At 47.1% G+C, this 21,764-nt stretch overlaps 1 long non-coding RNA gene across 10 annotated transcripts in view; it reads right to left on the bottom strand.

Moving 5' to 3' along the window:
* Positions 1-21,764, bottom strand: part of LOC109267523 (uncharacterized) — a 384,515-nt gene that overhangs the window by 256,413 nt on the left and 106,338 nt on the right. For 2 of the 10 annotated variants that reach the window (XR_008423757.1, XR_008423766.1), the window contains exon 1: positions 16,409-18,018. The exons of 6 other annotated variants lie outside the window; for them this stretch is intronic. This is a non-coding gene — a long non-coding RNA (uncharacterized LOC109267523). Of the gene's footprint in view, positions 1-1,111; positions 1,494-16,408; positions 18,019-21,764 lie in introns of those variants that run through there. 2 more of the 10 variants (XR_008423760.1, XR_008423767.1) reach the window with 1 other exon arrangement.

The following is a 21,764-nucleotide window of genomic DNA, read 5'->3' as shown; positions in this document are numbered from 1 at the left end:
CTGACTCTCTCAACTAGACCAGAAGCTCCATGAGGGCAGGAAACACGTCCCTTTTGTCTTTCACTGTACCCTGACACCTGGAACAGGACCTGGAGCATTATAAGCGGTCAGTGTGGTTTAGGTCAATGAATGAATGAACAAATGAATGGAAGTGGGTGGGTTAGGGAATTACCCTGTGGAAGAAGCCAGAAACAAGGACCAGGAACTCACCCGGGACACAGTCCCCTGCCCCACCCTGGGTATCAGGTACCCCCAGTCTTGGCCTTGGGCTAATAGGAACATCTGACCTCTTGTCTTCTCCTTCCCAGTGCCTGTCCCTCTCAAGGACGCTCTCCTAGGTGTCATGCCCATAAAGAGCCCCTCAGTTCAGGGACCTGCTTGAATAGTACCCTTACAGCCTCACTCCAGATCTTTCTTATTCACTCATTGCCTCACACACTTATACCCTTTCACCCCAGAATAGTACCAAGCCCAGTCTATTTCCTCAGGTACCTTATAATCCTGCAAACTCATTCATGCTAAGGTACTGATGAATAATAACAGGTGTTCGATGTAATTTTTAAAGGGAGCCTTCTAGAGACAATATAGTAAAATACTAGAACGGCTCACTGTAGGAGTTTCAGGTCTCCTAGAAACTCTACATGCCTCATCATGCACAGAATATGACCTGTGGATGCCATCCACTCATTCATTCATTCATTCACTCATGTCTTCATCCGGCACTTGAGCAAACATTTACTGAGTGCCTTCTGCCTGCCAGAAAGGTACTGTGTGCTGAGGATATGAGAGTGAGCAAGACAGCCAAAGTCCCTGCTCTCAGAGAACCCGGTGTCTAGTTGAGGAGACAGAGCAGTCAGCAAAGACCCTGCCAAGGAGCTTCAACTCTCAGTGTTAGTACCACAACAGAGGGGGTAAACCCGTGAGGGGACCGGAGGCAGCTACCCAAGGGATGGGAGGTCAGGAAGGCCTGCTGGAGAAACTGTAGTCTCCACTGGCTGCTGGCAGTTGACCAGGACTTCACCAGGGAACTGGGGGGCTGCAGGCATTCAGTGCTTGCGAGGGTGCAGAGGTCTGAGCCAGTCTAGCTAGGCAAGGCTCGCCCTGGGCCCACCTGCTTCATGCAACCCTTAAAAGTGGCTGAAGTTAAGCTCAGCCATGGAGTGTGTGCCATGAAGTCGGAAAGAGCAACAGGGCAGGGTGTCCTTGGAACTGTGCAGATGCCAGCCGTTCTTCCCTCCCTCTGGAATGTCAGAAATCACGTCTGTGTCCTGGGGTTCTCCGTTGCCTATGAAACTGTCCAAGTTCACCATCCTAACAACACAAGAGGTGAATCAGCTGCCTCTGCACACAGTCTGCAGTGCCTCCTAGACCCTGGCATGTCCGGGGAGCTGTTTCAATATTCTGCTGTCTCTTCCTTTGCCTGTCAAAGGAAAGAAAGCCTTCAGCATTAACGACAACAATTACAGGTGACCTGAGAGGTTTCTTTGACCTGCCACCTAAGGTAAGTGCCTTTTTGCAGATATTCAAGGCCTCACTTTTAATTCATCTTGAACCCAACTTTGCCCCTCACCTCCACCCACCCACCAGCACTACCTTGAACATGCTCAGTTGCCCAGTGGAAAGAATCATAGCACTTTCCTTTTCTGGCTTTCTCTGATACAACAAGCTTCCAGCAACCGTCAGAAAAGAAGGCAAGTAACATCCGTGGTGGAGACAAGCCTATGAAATTCGTTCAAAGATACAGCAAGGCACTGTACTCACTACAGAGAGACACATGCTGTTCCATGGACAAGGGCCCATTTGTGAGTCACCAAGCATAATGGGACATTGTTGAAAGTGTTGGGAACATGAGAATTTCCTCACTGCCCAACTTGGGTAATGCTGGAGCTACATTTGCCTCCAGAAATGAAGTCAGACAGACTCAACCCAACTTCCAACTGCCAGGCCCCAAGACCATGGGGCCACCATGTTTTTATGCTGACTTTTGTTAATGGGAGTCACTTCCCAAGTTGTGTTGAAGGGTCGACTTCTCATCCACTTGTGCAACAGACGTGGGTGCTTTGACAAAGGACATGCACAGAACTCTGACCGGAGGACCTTAGACCACATGAAAGACTTTTAAAGACCCTCACGTCAGGGTTCTGCACCGTCAAATAGATTGGTGGGGAGAGGGAAAAGTTGCCCATGATTTGGCGTGAGGAAGGGATATGGCAGGCATGTGTAGCAACAATCTGGCTAGAACAATACATAAGAGCTCTCACTTCTTGAGTATCTATGATAGGCCAGGCAATGTTCAGTGCTTTATGTGCATGACTTCATTTCCTTCCTACATCCATTACATACATGAAGGTCATGTCAACATCATCTTACAGAAGGAAGCTCGAGGCTGAGAGGTAACAACATGCCTGTGTCACAGAGCTAATGATCTGCACAACCAATTTAAACTCAGGTCCGGGGGACCCTTGCGGTGGTGCTCTCTTAGCTGGCACACTGTGCCACATGAAGGACTGTGGGGCAGGAAACTGGGTGGCTGAGAGTTATTTAGTGCAGGGGGGTTGGTGCCTCCTCAGCCCTGGATAAGGGTAGCATGAGAATCCGGATGCACAACCCCAGCCCCTGAGCTCCCCTCTCCCGTGATCCTTTATGCCTGTCTCTACCACAGCTCTTGTCACGTAACTCGGCACTGAGATGGCTTGTTGGAACACCGTCTCCCCACCAAATCTTGAGCCTACCAGAACAGGCACTCCATTCTATTCTTTGCACCTGCCACAACACCTGGAGTTCTGCTTACACTCCAAACATTTTCATGGGACCACATGAATCAGATGGATAGAGATGGAGCCAAGATGCATAAATAATTCAGACGAACTGGTTCAAGTCCAAGCTCAGCCACAGGCTAGCTGTGTGGCCTTGAGCAGGTAACTTCTTTCCACCGGGCCTCAGTTCCCTCACCTGCACCATTAGGAGATTCACTTACAATGGTATCTACCAAATGTGAGACAGATTCCACAGGTGGAATGCAAATGAACCCTCCTTTTAGTTCACTTAAATTAACATTCAATTTAAATTTCAATTAAATTGATACAGATTTATTTTTCTGTTTATAAAAATGTAACTAGCTCATCAAGCCCTTGAAGTTTACCTTTAAAGTGACATTAAGGTTTTTTTTTTTTTAAAGTTAATTTTAAGGGGCGCCTGGGTGGCTCAGTCAGTTAAGCATCCGGCTTCAGCTCAGGTCAGGATCTCACGGTTCATGAGTTTGGGCCTCGCATTGGGCTCTGTGCTCTCAGGGCAGAGCCTGCTTCAGATCCTCTGTCTTCTCTCTCTTCCCCTCCCCTGTTCGTTCTCTCTCTCTCTCTCTCTCTCTCTCTCTCTCTCTCTCTCCTTCTTTCAAAATAAATAAATACAGTTTAAAAAAACACAAAATAAAACTTAAAAAAGGAGTTAAAGAATCTGTGGGGGGTGATGGTGAAATAGGCGAAGGGGATTAAGAGTAACACCATGATGAGCACTGAGTAATGTATACAATTGTTGAGTCACCATATGGAACGCCTGAAAAACTAACATAAACCCTGTATGTTAATTACACTGGAATTAAAGCTAAAAAAATGTTTTTTAAAAAAAGGAATTCACTCTTTACAAAACTGCAAAAAAAAAAAATCTCTTTGATAATGTCCATTGGTCCTTAAATATTACAAATAACCGTGGAAGTGACACATGGACGAGTGAGGTTTAGAGATCCAGTCCGCTGGTCTTTAACGTCGATGCCTCCGACGGGGAGGACCAGGGAAGGGGCTATGGAGCATGAAGGCTCATCGAAAGAAGAGAAGGAAAGATAAAAACGAGATGTTCAAAATGACCTCTGGCCTCCACGGTCAGGACTCAGCACCTATGGATGCCTACTACATGCCTGGCACCGGGCCGTGTGCCATGGGACACATTCATCCGGTGTGAACACAGCCAGAAAAATGAGGGATGGGGCAGGGGAGCGGGAGCAGGACAACCAGAAGTTGACTTTGTCTTTTTAAACTGTTCGGTGCTGTCTGCAGAAGCAAATGCAGGCAGAACTTTCTTGGTTTACTTTGAAGAAAACACAGACAGGGGACGATGCTTCCTAGAAGATGAGGGTGTTGGGGGGGGGTGGTTTGTTGATGCCTCTGTTGAGGGAGACAAGTAGGGGCTTGGGCAAATGACTTCTAATTTCTTATCTAAATCTTTTTTTTTTTTTACACTTATTCATTTTTGAGAGACAGAAAGACAGAGCACAAGTGGGGAGGGACAGAGAGAGAAGGAGACAGAATCCAAAGCAGGCTCCAGGCTCCGAGCTGCCAGCACAGAGCCCGACGCAGGGCTCGAGCTCACAAACTGTGAGATCATGACCTGAGCCGAAGTCGGACGCTCAACCAACTGAGCCACCCAGGTGCCCCCCTATCTAATTGTGACTTGGCTTGGTGCTATCACTAACTGAGTACTGGATTCATCTGAATATGTATTCCTCGGGTTTAAAAGCTCATTAGTTAAAGCAACCAGGCCAGTAATGATTTCACCTGGAAAATTCCACCTTAACCTGGGAGCTGCTCGGCAGCTGCCTCCCATTCAGGGTGGCTGGCTCTTCCTCAGGACCCTCGGAGGTGGGGCGGTGGTCACCGAGAAGGGCCGAGGGCAGGGATGCAACAGCCTGACTCCATCAGCTTCCGGTTCCCAGAAATGGGCAGAGCCAAGGGCGGTGGGGTGGATGAGGGCAAATCCCACCCCCACTCCAAGCAAAACAGCTCTCCTGAACCCAGGTCTACACAGGGACGGAAGCCAGAAATGTCCCTGCTGCGTACGAAGGAACCAGACATATGTTTCCGATGTTTGCCAGGAAAACGACTCAAGTGAACACAGCTTCCCATGAAAAGCAAACCAAAAGCAAATAAGACGTGGGAATGGATCCCAACATTTCCTTTATGCCCACTGTATAATCTTCCTCTAGTCGAACATCCACCACTAAGATCTGCCCACCTTCTTTCAGATGTGGAGGCTAAAATATGTTTTCCCCGCTACTTGGGGACCCTGCATGAAGACATATAAAACGAAGCAGCAGTGGGTGGAGACCGCCCAGCTGGACAAGAGTAAGGAATACCGTTTGCTAAGCAAGTCCTGTGTAGTGCCAGGCACTGGGTTAGGCACTGTCTGTTTACGATCTCACAAGTCCTGCTTGATGCTTCCTTAGGCAGGTGTTACAGTTTCCATTTTATAAATGAAGAAACCGAGGCCGGGGTGAGGGTAAGACATGGGACTTGCCAGAAACTCCATGAGGAGGAAGGAGCAGAGCTAGAATTCAAGCCCAGGTCCGTCTGAGTCCCACAGCCACACTTCTCCCTGACCTCATCACGTCCTCCTTCCCAGATGGCACCTGACAACTACCCCAACCTGGTTTCTGGAGGGTCCTCTCTGTCTATATCCCTGGCCGCCGAGCCGCTCCCCTCTCTTGGCCCCTCTCCTCCGTACGGTATGTGCTCCTTCCTCCCTCCTCCTCCTCCAGGTGAATTTGTCTCTGTTATTCTAGAACCAGGCTATACTCTGCTTTCTCCAAGAAAGCGCTCATCCACATGACTGTCCCCTTCTAACCTCTCATGACCTGAAAGGTAATGATGTTCAATCTGTTCCTCGAATGCCAGAAGACGTAATGGGTTTCAGTGCTGTTCCTACCCAAGTTCAAGAGCACAGCCACCATCCCTCTGAGAGTCAAGACCCCCTGCTGTCTATTTCCAAGGGCTACAGGTGTGATGATCCTTGAAGGAATGGGGGTGTCCACATAGGGCTGTTTGGATGAGACCTGACAAAGTCTCCAGGCTCAGTAACTGTTGTTCTGATGGATGATCCACAGGTATACAGGTGTCCAGAAGGCCATAAGCTGGAATGACTAGGCAAATTGCTGCTGGGACTCTCCTTTGGGCATCTCCCGGGTCAGCTCCCAGGTTGCCCCCTGACAGTTTCTCACTGCTGACCTTTCCTCCCTGCCTGGACCTCAGTCAGGCCCCCTCATTTGTGCTCAGCCCCACACCCACCTTTTCCCAGTCCTCCCTCCAGTCTGGGGACCCCCCCCCCCCCCCGTGGTCTGGGTTGGGGAGAGGCCCATGAGGCAGTTTCCTGACCCTCATTCCAATCCTCAGGTTGCAGAAGAAATTGTGCCTCCTCCCGTAGGCCCCCACCTTTGACTCACAGAGGCCTGTTTTGCTTGTCTCACCACTGGACATGATTCAAGCCAGAGAGCAAGTAGTTAAATCCTCTTGCACTTGAATCTCACGGTGTTCTAGCTATGCAACTTGGTCTAGTTTCTTAACCTCTCTGTGCTGAAGTCCTTTCATCCATCACACAGCTGTTGTGTGAGGAGGAAAGGAGTTCACACACATGCAGCTCCCAGAACAGGGTTTGGCGCGTGGTAAGCACTCCATAAACGTTTGCTGTGGGTATTACTTCTCGTGCTTTTTATTCCCACAATTAAAACCAGCTTCTCTTCATGTGTGGTGGCCTCTGTCTGACCCAAAGAGAAGTCATACAGGGAGAAGGAGGAAGAAAGTAAAACACAGAGGTGGCGTCTCAACGTTACAAACTCCTGACAGCTGGTATCCAACTGGACGTCCAAGCAGGGCCCAAGGCTGTGCAGAGTCCGGAGCAGGAGCAGAGAGGGGCCCAGTGGCTCAGCCCAGGACTCCCCAACTCTCACAGCCATGGAAGCTGGGTCCATGGAGTTCAGTAAGGTCTCCAGGCCACACGGGGCCCCAGATGACACCTGAGATGCCCCTTATGACCACCCTGAACATCACTTCCTCATGGGTAAAATCAGGATTCTGATAATACCACCCTCCAGGAGCAGCTTTGGAAATGAGCTGGATGGATACATGGCAAGAGCTTTGAAGAATGCCTATATAATGACACTTCCCAATGCTAGGTCTTATTATCTTGGTAATTCTTATTTTCTTCTTCGTGCCCTCCTGCAGCTTCCACTCTCTATGGTGTGTGTGTGTAGTAATTTCACGACAAAGGAAATATGGCGAAATGGCATGTTTTAAAGAAAAAAAAAACAGTGATTAAAGATGGAGTATCAATGCTGAGGATTTAAAGAATGGAGAGAATATATCTAGTTGGGGATGAATCAGGGTGCACCTCATGGAGGCAGCAGCATTTGAGACAGGCTTTCAAGCATGGGCAGAATCTTGTTAAGTAGCCAACAAGATTCCTTGGCACAACAAGATTCCTGGAGAGTCAAGGAACAGAGAAACTGCTACTAATGAAAAAGATGTGAGGAGAGAAAACCGAGAAATGCCAGCAGGAGAGGCAGGAAAAGGTCTTAGGAGGGGCATTTTTTTCCCCAGAATGCCTATCTTCTGGCCAAAAAGGAGACCAGAGACAGAAAGTGGATACAGCCTTTCAACTAGAAAGACTTTTCTTTGTCATGGATGTAGGCTTAGGATTGGTGCTGGGAGCCACAAACTGATCATTTACAGAAGAAATAGGGGTGCCTGCATGGCTTAGCCGGTCGAACGTCCAACTTTGGCTCAGGTCATGATCTCATGGTTCGTGGGTTTGAGTCCCACATCAGGCTCTGTGCTGACAGCTCAAAGCCTGGAGCCTGCTCCGGATTCTGTGTCTCCCTCTCTCTCTGTGCCTCCCCCACTTGTTCTCTCTCTCTCTCTCTCTTTCTCTCTCTCTCTCACACACACACACACACACACACACACACACACACACACACAAATAAACATTTTTAAAAGAGAGAGAAGAGAAATAAAAATGATCACTAACACCATGGGAGAAATTGTGGTCAAGTGAGACAGGGCAATATACACAAGGGTAGTAAGAAGAAGGGAAGAGGCAGGCAGAAAAAAGGAAGGCCACCAAGGTTTTTTCTCACACCCAAAGAAGCAACGGAATCAAGTTCACCCCTTCCTGAGACAATGTAGACAACCCTTGGTTCCTCAGTCTCAGCCCCAAGCCTCTTCACTAAACAAGGGTCAATAACCCTCTGGGTCATGCACCCCTTCCCTGGGTCCTCAAAGCCCACTGCTCCCGGCTCTGCCAAGGAAGCCTTCATGGGACAGAGAACAAAGCATGTCTCTTGCCTTGATGAAAGCATCAAAACCTGGAGAAGCAAAAAGCCGAGCCAGCTGGTATAGGCAAGGTACTTAACGCAAATGCATTCCTACTTCTTCCAATCTTTTTGAAAGTGCTCCTCCAATTTCATATAAGCCAATCAGTAGACAGTGGCACTTGAGCATTGTAAATCCCACTTCTGCCACCCTGAAGCAGTGTAGCTCCACGCAAGGTGCCTCCTTCCTGGGAGCAGGAGTTCCTTCATCCATCCAATGGGAGGAATGACACAGACCCTGTAAGGTGGTTGGGAGCTTTGCAGGGAGTGAATGCATGGTCAACGTCAGCCCTCGATAAGGACCAGCAACTGCTACCAAAAAGTCAGAGACAAAGATAAGCATGCACAAAAATGCACACAGAATAGCTCCTCTTGGCTGGAGAGCAAAAGCAGGAACTGGGGTATGCTGCTGAAGTCCCGAATTCCTCTAGATCTCGGCTAGCAAGTGCCTTGGCCAGGGACAGGCTTTCAAGTTGTTGACAGTCTCATTTCCCTAAGTTGTATAACAGGAATGGTGGTTCACTGTGGAGCTGGGCACGCAGAGCGTTGGGGCTGATGGGCCACATACTGGGCCCAGACCCTTGGGCAAATCTTAAGCAGATTGTGTGGTCTCCCTCTAGCACTGGGCAAGAAGAAGAGACCTCAGACATCCATCTGCAGGTCTGGACTAGGAAAGGGGTGCAACATGCTTGCTTCGGGGCAGCCAGCAAGAGATTCAGGGTGGAGGGGGTGAGCTCAAAAAGCTATTCTACATGAAGCAGAGACAATTTCACAAAATGATGTCTATTATCCCAGACATTTGAGAACCTGCCTGACTCTTCCTGCCCTGTGCCCATCTTCCAGGTCAGAAAACAAGCACAGCAGCCTGATACTTGAGGAATACCCATTCCATCTGGGAATTAAAGGGCTGCTTCTATGAACTCAAATAAGGATCCCCCCGTCTACACTGAGTCTTTCTTGACTCAGTAGCGACCCAGAACACGCTGCCTGCAGTATAGCCTTTCTTTCGCTTCATGTTCCTGCATAAAGTCACATACTGGGCAAGGCAGCCCGGAGCCAGCTTCTCCCTCGTTTCACCATATAAAAGGCTGCCAAAGTAGCACCAATATATTCCGTGGTCTCTCCCTAATTCCATCTTCATTTAGCAAAATCCACTGACACCAGTTAACTTGCATGGAGACCCAGCGGGCAAGAGTAAATAAGCCACTTACGCAAAACAATGTTAAGGTGGCTTTAGGTGACAATGACAAAGGCCACTGCCACTTGTCACATTATGCTTGTCATGCCCTAGGAGAGTAATCCAAAGGGGCAACGGTGAGGACCCTGGCATCTCAGAAAACACAAGTTTCAGATAAATAAAAGAAAGCCTGGCTTCTCACAGCAAGTGGGGGGTACACACCGGAAACCGTCAATGCTTTCTAAATATTCAAATAAATCCACAGATGACAGATCCAGAAGGGATTGTGAAAGGAACCTGAAACAGGCAATGTGTTTATAAATCAGCACAATGACTAAAATGGATTGGCTTCCCTCTTCCCCACAAAAACAATATTGCCGTGGCAGCATTCCTAACTGTGGACCTCATGATGATTAAATCATAAATATGACTCAACATGCCAGGAAAACAAAGATATCACAACTCTAAACCTTTACAATAGTTGGCCACCGTAAGAATTTACATGGCCGGCCCCATATGATGGGCATTGCTTCATCGATCAAACCAATTATATGAAAAGTCGCATTTTACTCTAAAGCCTACAAAAAACAACTAAAAAATACAATGCCACTGCACCACCAACTTGACCTACAGCTGATATGTTAGCTATAATACACATCACATTTGTACCACTTTGACTCACCTTCTTAATACGTGGGAGTTTGGGGGGAAATGATTTTTAAAATCCTGCTCTCTTTTGAAGATGGTGCAGGAAAAACTACCCGAATGCCTTCGGTTCCCCTGGAGCAGTTGTTCTGCAGCAGCGAGGGGCATTCAGCATCAGCCCCCTGCCTCCGAGCCCCACTCCCACTCTCAAGTGCTGCAGGAGTCCCCACTTTGATGGCGGCGAGCACGCCAGCAGCTATGTCTCTCCTTCCCCTTAGAAATCTCCTGAAGATGCCCCAGGCTTAGCTTGGATGCTTCTCAAGGCAGCTCTTTCCACTGAGACAGATACCTAGATCCCCATAATTCTAATCTGCTCTCCTGGGAACAAAGAAATAAAGCTGATCTTCCTCTTGTAGCTCAGGCTATCAGCTAAAATGCTATAGTGTCAAGAAAAAGAAAAGACAGCTCAATGAGGATTAAACAATAAGGAAGTTTATAGACTTGCCCGAGAGGCAGCCCCGAGTTGGGGTGAGCTTGGTAGCGGGGAGGGAATCGATCCAGGGACTCTGCCATCTCCCAGGACTGAATGCCCTTGTGGTTACAGGCTGGCAGCCAACAGTCAGCAAGGCTACCTGCTTTCTCCCTCACTGTTGCAGGGAGGGGTAGACAGAGAGATGGCCCTTTCCTGAACCCTCCTCAACCAAGCATAGACTTACTTTCCCCGAAGCCCCTACCAAACCCTTCCTTGCATCTCATTGGCCTGAAATGTCTTAGATCTTCCATCTATGAACCAATCACAGAGGCCAGGGGGATGGGACTTCCCTGACTGGCTTAGCTATGGACCAGCAGGGTCCATCCAAAGATTGTGGATCAATCTACCAAACCACGCCCACCTCACGCTCCCCCGACCCTTTCCACTCCCCCCACCTCCACCACTGCTGGTTTTCCACATTGGAGAAGGGTATGGTGATTGTTGAAAAAATAATCACCACGTCCACTCTATGGTTCTTCTTTTTCGGTGGAAAATCCAATCCCTTCGGCAGATTCTCCACAGGAGGATCCCTGGGCCTCTTGTGATCTGGCTGCCCTCTCCAGCACTCAGCCCTTGGGGTGCTAAACTATGCAGGGGAACCACTCTGCCTGTGTCAGTATGCTGGGCATCCAGAAACACTGGCTAAGCCAGACTTGTGGCTTTCACAGCTATGCCATACTGAGGGCTTATACTGGACAAATCACCATAAGCTTTAGTGGGGCCTGGGTTTGGATTCCTGCTCTACCACTGACTGGATGGATATATAACCCTGAGCAGGTTATTTCACCACCTTCACCTCCGGTTTTCTCATCTGTGAAATGGGGCTAATAATGGTAGTTACTATACTGGGTTACCCTCAAGAGAGAAAGCATGTACTTAGTTCTCTCCCATCTGGTACCAATATCAGCCTCCAGCTGTACAGAAAAGTAGAGGCTTTCTGTTCCTCCCTTACTCACACCAGATCCGGAAATGTGATCCCTGCCATCTGTGGATGCCCAGCTGTGCAGAAGGCCCCACATTCTCTGCAGGAGAAACTCACTCTCTGCCCTCCAAGAGCCCTCTCCTCCTTCCCTCCACCTGCTCTGCCTCTGCCCCCTGCCCCCCAGACTCCCCATATGTAACAGAACTAAGCAGAACAGCTCCATCACAACAGAAATACCCATTTACAGTAACTGTGCCTTTTTTCTGCAATTGCAGCTGCTACTGTGTGCCTCCATTACTCAAATGTAACAAACCAACTTCAGCAATACTGAAGTTAATTATAAAGAAAAATACTCAGAGCTCTGGAAAGAAAATTTCAATAGTAGCCATTCATCTTGTAAAACATTCAGCCTTCTCCAGGAGCTAAAAATGAAGAAGAACTATCACACTAGATTTCTTTGCAAGTGTTTTTATGGTATGTGAGCTTCTTACAATGATTATGGATATTGATATTCTTAAGTAGTTTAAAGAAATTGCCCAAGGCAGGAATCAGAGAGGAAACTAACTGCTCAGCGACTGTTTCTTCCTTCGGTGAAAAAGTGGGTCATATCTCAAATGTTAACACTTCTTTCCCTACCAGGCTGAGAATTCCTGTGCTTGGGAACTTTCTTGAGCCCCCATCCCCCAATCTGTCCAGCACCCTCTTGCTTTGGCCTGTCCCTGTGGGTTCTGCCCAATTGCCCTGACTCGATCTCGTTCTGCCTACTCCTCCAGACAGGTGCCTTAGCCAGACTAGCCCCCTGGCTGTTCATTCTCCCAGCTCACCTTCAGCCCCGTGCTCTGCAGCCCTCTGGTCAGGCCTCTCCCAGCCCTGCACCCAACTCACCCCTCACCCTGATCACCTATCCGGCAAGGGACTCTGGAAAGTAAGAGTGAAAACCATCCTGTTACACACTAAGTAGAGAAGTACCTGAGAAATACTTGAGAAGGTTGCTCGTCAAGGAGGAAACTCAAACTCTTGCAAAACCACCCCCTTATCACCATCACCATTGGAGACAGGTCTGGTTGGGCCATGAAGCTAATTCTGGGTAGGAAGCTTGACACAGATGAGTTCTCTTGAAGGAAGCACACGGCAGGATGGACAATTGTTCCCATTTCTTCACCCCTTCCCCCGCCATGTGGCCGTGCAGAGGAGGAGGACACAGAGAGCACACCCCACCGCACTGACCCTGGGCTTGGCTATGTGTGTTGCTTTGGCCAAAGGGATATTAGTAGATGTGACACAAGAGGAACTCTTTAAGGACTTGCACAGTTTGGTTTAACCCTTTACACTTTCGTGACCCACCATGAGAAAGGCATGCCCCAAGTAGCCCCTAGTGCAAAGAGACTGGGACTCAACTAGCAGCCTAGAGCCAAGCTGGCAACCCCAAGCAAGACTCGGGCAACCCCAGGCTCACGAGCAAGAAAACAAATGTTTGAGTTGTTTGTGTGCAGCAAAACCCAAAACAGAACAGCCATTGCCCCAAAACACCATTACTGGCATCCTGACCACAAGGTTCCTTATTGCCCCAAATCAAGAGGTGACTACAATCAACACAACTGAAAGGCAATATATGGAACTGGAGAAAATATTTGAAACCACATATCTGCCAAGGAGTTAATATGCAAAGTATATAAAGAAATCATACAATTCAGTAGTTATTAATAATCCAGTTTAAAAATAGCCAAAGGACCGGAATAGACATTTTTCCAAAGAAGACATTCAAATGGCCAACAGGTATATGAAGAGGCACTCAACATTACTGACCATCAGGGAAATGCAAATCAAAACCACAATGAGATATCACCTGACACCTGTTAGAATGGCTATTATCAAAAAAGAGAGAGAGAGAGAGAGAGAGAGAGAGAGAGAGTTAACAGGTATTGGTGAGGATGTGGAGAAAAGGGAACCCTTGTACACTGTTGGTGGGAATGTAAATTGATACAACCACTATAGAAAACAGTTATGAAGAATCCCCCAAAATTTAAAAACAGAATTATTACTGGATATGATCCAGCAATCCCACTTCTGGGTATATATCCAAAGGAAATGAAATCAATACCTTGAAGAGATATCTGTACCCTCATGTTAACTGCAGCATTATTCACAATAGCCAAAATCTGAAAACAACCTAAGTGCCTGTTGACAGGTGAGCAGATTAAGGAAAAAAAAAAGGGTGTGTGTGTGTGTGTGTGTGTGTGTGTGTGTGTGTGTGCGCACGCGCGCACGCGTTCGCACACAAGCACATGTGTGAGCGTGATGGAATATATTCCGCCATAAAAAAAGTAGGCAACCTTGTCATTTGAAGCAAAATGAATGAATCTCAAGGGCATTATGCTAAGTGAAATAAGTCAGACGGAGAAAGACAAGGACTATATTCCTCACTTGTGTGTGGAATCTAAAAAAAAAAAAACCTGAACTCATAGAAACAGAGAACAGACTGATGGTTATCAGGGCAGGAGGTAGGAATGGGGTAAATGGGGAGATGCTGGTCAAAGGAAGATAAATTCCAGTTATAAGACAGATCAGTTCTGAGGATGTCATGTACAGCATGGTGGCTATTTGCTAAGAGAGTAGGTCTTGAAAGTTCTTACCACACACACACAAAAAGGTAATTATGTGAGGTGATGGATGTGTTAGCTAACCTTATGGTGGTAATCATTCCACAATATGTAGGTATATCAAATCATTACATTGTACACCTAAAACTTACACTATGTTATGCCAATTATATCTCAATAAAGCTTGGAGAAAAAGGATAATAAATATCGTATTTTTAAAAAATAGATTGCCATCCACCTGATTCTTGATTTCAGCTCAGGTCGTGATATCACGGGTTCCATGAGATTGAGCCCTACATTGGGCTCCATGCTGTCAGTGCGGAGCCCGCTTGGGTTTCTCTCTCTTCCTCTCTCTGCTCCTCCCCTGCTTGCTATCTCTCTCTCTCTCTCTCTCTCTCTCTCTCTCTCTCAAAAATAAATAAATAAACATTTTTTTAAAAAAACAGACTGCTATCTTTGCGGGACAGAAGAGAGAAGAGCAGCCACTCCATCGATAACCCCACAGCACTTGGCAATGATGATGGACCAAGGAAATAAATCAGAATCCTGGATGGGACCAGCTTCTGCCTCACATGCCCCACGTGGTCAACAACTGTGGTTGCCTGATTTGCTTCCCCTTGCCCTCACTCTGGTACTAGCCCCCCAGACTTCCCTCTGGGGAATCACCGCACCCACACCATCAGCGTGACTTAGGAAGGCTCCCTCTGCTCTCTGGCTTTAGGCATGGGCTCATACTATCCACTTATTCCATTACCCTGGCCACAGTGAGTGGGTCAGGGATGGACATATGACCCTGGCCAGATGCAAAAGAGCCAAGCAGAGGACTTTTGCAGGAACCACTGGGGAGGAGGGGCTCTTTCTGGTAAAATCTGGGCTCGGAGATGCTGGAGTCACCACAAACAGATGGCCCAAAAATGAAGCAAACACAGAGGGAAGCCAGGGCTAAAAGGTGGAAAGAAACAGATGTCTAAAGCCTTTGTGTGAACACCTGGATCCAGCTGAGCCTTAAGTTGATATATCCTGAACACCTCAGATGTATGAGTCCGTAACTTTCTCGTTTCTTCAGCCAGTGAAGTTGAGTTCTTTCCCTCCCCGACTGAAGACGCTCCATTTGTCAGCCACCCTGTGCAACTGCTCCTCTCCATCCTTGCATCATTGAGGTCTGTTCAATGTTAAGAAAGGGCAGAGAATTTTCATGCTCCTGCATTGGAATTTCTGTTGCTGGCCTCTGCCATTTTGTTGGGCCAGTGGTTCCAAACCCTTGAGAATGGCAAAGTCCATCATTCTTGGTCAGGAATATTGCATAGCGTCTATTTGTTTATGCATATGTTTATTATTTTCTCAGTAAGTGGTTAACCTTTCCTTTTTCTTGGGGGAAAAATAATCTGAGCATACCATCACCTCATTTCCCTGCCTCCCTCAGTATTCAGGAACATGACAAAGTTGAATTTCTGAACTTTAAGAGAGTTCAAAGCAAATCAAACCAGCCCCCTTCAAAACAAAAGAAACTATCTCGTCGCAGAGGGTCCTCTCGCCTGAAATGCATTCCAAAGCAATGCCACAAATGCATGCAGCAGACCAAATGCCATCGGCTGCTGATTGAGGGCCATCTGAAGAACATTCTCCCCTTCCGGCCATCCCCCAACCCAGCTGCCAGGTCTCCCCACTTGGAGTCCTCAAGTTCCTGAAATGATATGGGCAGTGCAGATGTCACAGGGCTCACATAAGGCATGAGAGCAGCCTTGGCCCTTGAGGGCTCTCCTGCTCAGCTGTCACAGCTGATTGGGCCACTGGCCCAACCAAGGGCTCATTCAGAGAGCCTCCAACACAAGACTCACCTCCCTCCCGCCCAGAGTCAAGCTCCTGATGCTCTAGTGAAGCATCTAGCATTTTCATCTTGTAAAACGGAAATTCTGCACCCATTTTAATTTTTTTTAATGTTTATTTATATTTGAGAGAGAGAGAAACAGAGCACGAGTGGGAAGGGGCAGAGAGAGAGGGAGACAGAATCCGAAGCAGGCTCCAGGCTCTGAGCTGTCAGTGCAGAGCCCGCCGCAGGGCTCGAACTCACGAGCCGTGAGATCATGACCTGAGCCGAAGTCGGACGCCCAACGGACTGAGCCACCCAGATGTCCCTGCACCCGTTTTAAATACAATAACTTCCCTCCCCTACCCGCTGGCAAGCACCCTTCTACTTTCTGTCTCTTGAATTTGACTACCCTAGGTACTTCATATAAGTGGAATCATACAGTATTTTGTCTTATTTCTGGCTTATTTCATTTAGCGTAACGTCCACAAGGTTCATCCTTGTTGTAACACGTTGCAGAATTTCCATCTTTTTTTAAGGCTGAATAATATTCCATTTTATGTATACGCCACATTTTCTTTATCTACTCACCTACTGATGGACGTTTAGGTTGTTTCCACACCTCGGCTATTCGGAATAGTGAGTGCTAATATCTCTTCATCAGTTCCGTCCGATACATACCCAGAAGTGTAACTGCCAGATCATGTGGTAGTTCTATGTTGAATTTTTTGAGAAATTGTCATACTGTGTTTCATAGAAGCTGCGCTATTTTACATTCCCACAAATAGTGTACAAGAGTTCCAATTTCTCCACATCTTTGTCCACTCTTGTTATTTCTGGTTGTCATTGTTTGTTTTTGCTTTATAGCAGCCATCCTGCTGCACGTAAGGCAGGATCTCATGGTGGTTTTGATTTTTAACTGCTACTCTTGTTGTAGTGGCCAACACTGGAACTTTCTCCTGTCTGTGTTTTTGTTTCTTTATTTTAGAGAGACAGAGACAGAGCACGAGCGGGGAAGGGGCAGAGAGAGAGGAAGACACAGAATCCGAAGCAGGCTCCAGGCTCTGAGCTGTCAGCACAGAGTCTGACGTGGGGCTCGAACCCACGAACCGGGAGATCATGACCTGAGCCGGAGTCGGTTGCTGAACTGACTGATCCACCCAGGTGCCCCACTCCTGTCTCGTTTTTAATGTTTCAGAGGTGGGCTTATTTTACTTTGAAGATCCATGATCCTTGGTGCCTAACTAACTTGATACAAATGGCCCAACTTCTAAGAGATCTCCCTATTCAAAGTCACCGGGGCTTGAATCTCCTAAGTCATTAGTGCTACCCGTCCCTTTTCAGAGGAAGAAACAGAGGTCCCCAGAGGGACACTGTAGTGGTCAGGAAATAAGAGGTGGACAGATTGAAAACCTGACTCTGCCACTCACCAGCTACAGGGCCGTGGAGTGTCTCTTGGCTTCTCTGAGCCTTGTTCTTGTTTTTCGTTTCTTGTTTCTCTGCAAAATGGAGATGTTCATAGTGTCTATCTCACGGGGTTGCTGTAAGAGCGAAGCTGGATAACACATGCCAAATGCAATGCCAGGCACACAGTAAGTGCCCATTTCCAGCAACTCTTGTGGTTGTTGTTCTCTTATTCTTATTAAATAACTTGCCCAAGTCCCATGACTAGTGACCATGTTTCCAGATTCCCAGTTTATGTTCTTGCCGTGGTAACTCTTGACCCTACTTTCCTCGGTAGATGTGCTCACTTAGCCTTCTATGTGTCTCTGGGTCCAAAAACTGTAACCAATTGCCTTGTTTCTAAAATGTGCACTGAACTCAATCTCTCACTGGTATACTCAGTTCAGTGCCATTCAGGAGGACGGGGGACAGCTGTGGAAAGCCACTGCTGGTTGTTACCGCAAGTTCCAAGTGGTCCAAGGTAGCAAAAGGCAAGGGCCAAATGATAGGGTGTGTGGAGGGTGTTCAAGGCACTGGGGCCTTGCGAGACCTTTGGCCTCCATGAAGTTCACATGATCTGACCTGATGGCTCTCCTCAGTCATTGGGGACCTGCTTTACCTTTGCATTGATTCCATCATGCATTTGTCTGATAATCCACACTTCACGAAGATGTTCTCATTGGGTGAGTAGTTCTTGAGAATCTACTCGAGCAAGATGATGTTCAAGGTGCCAACCACACCAAAGAGCAATGTCGCAGAGCCTGGGGAGGGAGACAGATATTCAGAAGGCCACACAGACCAGTGGAAAACCACAACTCTGCTAAGAGCGTAGAGGAGCTGAGTGCCCTGGGTCATGACAGGAACCGCTCTCCGCTGAAGGTCCAAAGCATGGGCTGCAGTGTTACAGAAGCAGCAAGTAAAACTGAGATGGGTCTTGGGCTGCTCTCCTGTCTGGACCCCAGACACCTGCTGTAGCTTTCAGCCTCCAGCAACCTTGCCACACTCACGGCCATGAGGGAAGGATCTGTTTCAGGTCTCTCCTTGACTTGCACATGGCTATCTTCTCTGCCTCCTTCTATAGTCTTCCCTCTATGTGTCTCTGTGTCCAAATTTCCCTTTTTTAAGGATACCAGTCATATTGGATTAACACCCACCCTAATGACCTCACTTTAACTTAACTTACCTCTATAAGGGGCACCTGGGTGGTTCAGTCGGTTAAGCGTCCGACTTTGGCTCAGGTCACGATCTCGCAGTTTATAGGTTCGAGCCCCGCGTCGGGCTCTGTGTTGACAGCTCAGAGCCTGGAGCCTGCTTCAGATTCTATGTCTCCCTCTCTCTCTATCCCTCCCCTGCTTGCTCTCTCTCTCTCTCTCTCTCTCTCAAAAATAAATGAGGAAAATTTTTTAATAAATAAATTAAAATAAATAAATTACCTCTATTAAGACCCTATCTCCAAGTCAGATCACATTCTGAGCTACCAGGGGTTAGGAATGCCACACATAAATTGGAGGAAGGGGACAAATTTCACCCCAAAACACTCCTGAAACAGAAACCTCTCTCTCACTTCATACTTTCCTTTGTAGACTTTGAAATTTTATATTTATTTGTTACAAAATTTATATTACAAAAAAATTATATTTCTATTGTAACTGTCTCATATATTTATGAGATTTCTATTACAAAAAAATATTTTTAACAGAAAAATCTATTAGAAATTAAAACCCATCCCCGCCCCCCACCAAATCAACTGTCAAACGAAAACACAGGGATTGTGTGTTGCAGGTCAACAGCATTTTGTTTCCATCTCTGAAACGAGAAGTATGTCCTACATCACAGATCTCCAAGATGGAGAGTCCACATCCAAGGGAGACATGACTTGACCATTACTGGTCTCACACACTTCTAGTTATTTTTGTTTTAGTTTCTGTTTTGTTTTATGGTGTGTGTGTGTGTGTGTGTGTGTGTGTGCGCGCGCGCATGTGTGTACTGGTATATACTAACTCTTAGGGCAGAACTAAGACAATGGTTTTGGTAGTAGTTCTGAGCACATGCTGGAGGGCTCCTTCACAAAGAAGCTTCCTTTCCCATACAAGGATTGATACGGGTACCCCCTGGGAAGATAGGAGCCTTCCTACAGGTCAGGTAGAACCAAAGTGTCTGCCTGAAACTGAACTTCCATAAGGAAGGGTCAATATTACTCCACCATGGATCCAGTCATCAAAATGTGCTCAAAAGCAAGAACTACAAACAACACCCTAAGAATGGTGTTTTGCAGAAAAGAAAGTCTGGGTTCCCTCATGACGTTGGTGAGCCCTTGTGCTAGCCTTGGGCTACTCACCTCCAAAACTTCGTGTTATGTGAGCTAATGAAAAGTCTTTCCTGTTTGATCCGTTGTAATTCAGATTTGATGTCACTTGCAGCCAAAAGCATCCCTAAGTGAGACAACTATCATTTTTGCCTGTTACTGTTCCCATGAGACAGTGAAGAAAACGAATATCCAGAGAAGCAAACTGATATATCCAAAGTCACACAGCTAATGGAGCCAGAACTGGAATTCAGGGCTTCCCTGAATCCACATGAGGATACAAGACACCACAGTCAACACAAGCCCTGTTTCTCCCCCGTGGAGTTTTTACCACATGTTGTCACCTCCCAGAGCTGTTTTTAGTCTCCAAATGCCATGAGGCACTGGCTCGCCAGCTGCCGCCTCCTAGCTCAGTGCCATTGATATGACATGTCAGCACAGTGGCCTTTGCTGTCTTCATGGGGGTACAGAGGTCCCGCAGGCATTCTGTATCCTTGCCCTGACAGTTCGTATGTCCCCCTCCCTTCTTTGGACATTCTTGTCCATCAGCTCCTCTGAACTTCAATTACGTCACTGCATGCACGCATTCTTGCAATATTTAAAACAGCGGCTGTGAAAATTATGTAATAACATTAGGACGTTACAACGTTAAGCAGAATGCAAACTGCATGCACAGAGATAAGAAAAAACACATATGCACATGAAAAATGAAAGCCAAACCACAAGACTGCTGGCTGCGACTGTGGTAAGACTGTGGGTGATCTCTCTTCTCTTTTGATTTTCCAAACTTCCTGGTATGTACTTATAATGAAAAACAACAAGGTTAAAATGTTTTTAAAACATGTCATTGTTTATCTGGCCCCTCTCCTGGGAGGTAGCAACGCAGAGCATGCTAGATACAAGTATGAGCTCAGAAGCTTCGCTGTCTGGGTTCAATCCCAGCCCTCCCACCTAAGAGCTGCATGGCCCTCCGTGAGTTCTTTAAATGTTCTGTATTTCGGTTTCCCCATCTGTAAGTTGGGGCTAATAAAAGCACCTGTCTCATAGGGTGCTGTTGAGGATTAAGCAAGTTAACATTTGTAAGGCATTTAATGCCTAGTCCACAGTAAGTGCTATGGAAGTGTGGGTTAAATACAAGCCACCTCACTGTGCCTTCTCCACTGAGGGCACCTTGGAAGCGAATGTGATATAGAACTGGGCAAACCTCATGTTCAGAGGGACCGAACCGGTGGAAGTTTCAAGAGGTGGATTTGTACTCAAAATAATTAAGACCGTAACTCTAGAGCTGTCTCACTTATATGGAGCAGGCTGGAGGGGTGCTCCTCATTAAGTCAGCACTGGATGGCTCTCTGTCATAAATACTCTCTGATGCTTTATAGCTCATGAAGTATCCCCTCATATGGCTCCTGGCAGAATTATGGAAAGGAAAGATGAGCAATCCTGCCCCGGGGCACAAAGACCCCTCCCCACCCCACCCCCCACCTCCCCCATCCCACCCCCAAGCTAGTCTTTCTCTGCTTAAACAGGATGAAGTCCTCTAGCGGCCAGGAGGTGACACTACAACTTTTTATGTGAGTCCCAACACAGGATGCCCAACGGGCGCTGGCGACCTTTATTTAGCTGGGTTTGGTTTCGCCTGGCATGTCGGGAGAGAATGCAGGTCTCCTTCTCTCCCCGGTGGCCAAAAGAGCTAAAACACATTTCCTATGACCCAGTACCTGCATGTTTGTGGTACAGCCCACCTTATCAAACTGATCTCTAGAAAGGAGGCCCTTCCCCTGGGTGCATTTGATTGTATATGCCACTTGTGGTATACATTACATCTGCTTAGAGACAGAGGGTTTCTAAAAATGATGGCTTAGAATTTGTTAGAGATGGGTAGACCTTAACCTAGATTCTCTCATTTCAATCCCGCCACGTTATATGGGGGAAAGCCCAACGTTTAGAATAGTGCCTGGTACACAGCAGGTACCTTATAAATATTTTATGAGAATTAGGTGTCATTTTTTCTCCTTGCCATTACTTTAAGAATAGACCTCATCAAAACACTCATTCAGATGACACATGAACTGCTCTTTCTTTCTCAATGTGGCATCGGTAAAATGCCCATGAAAACAGGATGCTACATTAGGAATAAGGTTCCTTTATTCTTATATTTTATATATTATTGGGGAGAAGAAAAAAGCAGGAAGGAAGAGG

This window comes from Panthera pardus, unplaced genomic scaffold (genome assembly GCF_024362965.1).
Source record: "Panthera pardus isolate Hobbes unplaced genomic scaffold, ASM2436296v1 HiC_scaffold_2, whole genome shotgun sequence".
Lineage (NCBI taxonomy): Eukaryota > Metazoa > Chordata > Mammalia > Carnivora > Felidae > Panthera > Panthera pardus.
This window is presented reverse-complemented; position numbering and strand designations above follow the sequence as displayed.